Here is an 821-nt window from a genome sequence, read left to right as displayed (position 1 = left end):
GGAGCTCTGGGGGGGGGGGTTGGTTTGTTGATATTGATGTTCTTCCTATGGGTTTGCAAATCTCTTCAGATCCTTCAGTCTTTTTTCTAACTCCACCATTGGGGACCCCACACTCAGTCCAATGGGTGGCTGTAAGCATCCACCTCTGTATTTGTAAGCCTCTGACAGGGCCTCTCAGGAGACAGCTATATCAGGCTCCTTTCAGCAAGTATTATTTGGCATCCACAATAGTGTCGGGGTTTGGTGACTATATATGGGATGAATCCCCAGGTGGGACAGTCTCTGGATAGGCTTCAGTCTCTGCTCTACATTTTATCTCCATATTTGCTCCTGTGAATATTTTGTTCTCCTTTCTAAGAAGGACCAAAGCACCCATACTTTGGTCTTCCTTCTTCTTGAGCTTCATGTGGTCTGTGAATTGTGTCTTGGGTATTCAGAGTTTTGTGGCTAATATCCACATGTCAGTGAGTGCATACCGTATGTGTTCTTTTGTGATTGGGTTACTTTACTCAGGATGATATTCTCCAGATCCATCCATTTCCCCAAGAATTTCATAAATTCATTGTTTTTAATAGCTGAAGTAGTATTCCATTGTGTAAATGTACATTTTCTGTATCCATTCCTCTGTTGAGGGACATCTGGGTTCTTTCCAGCTTCTGGCTATTATAAATAAAGCTGCTATGAACACAGTGGAGCATGTGTCCTTATTACATGTTGGAGCATCTTTTGGATATATTCCCAGGAGTGGTATAGCTGGGTCCTCAGGTAGTACTATGTCCAGTTTTTTGAGGAACCGCCAAAGTGATTTCCAGAGTGGTTGT

This window comes from Mastomys coucha, chromosome X (assembly GCF_008632895.1).
Source record: "Mastomys coucha isolate ucsf_1 chromosome X, UCSF_Mcou_1, whole genome shotgun sequence".
Classification (NCBI taxonomy): domain Eukaryota; kingdom Metazoa; phylum Chordata; class Mammalia; order Rodentia; family Muridae; genus Mastomys; species Mastomys coucha.
Note: the sequence above shows the minus strand (reverse complement) of the source record.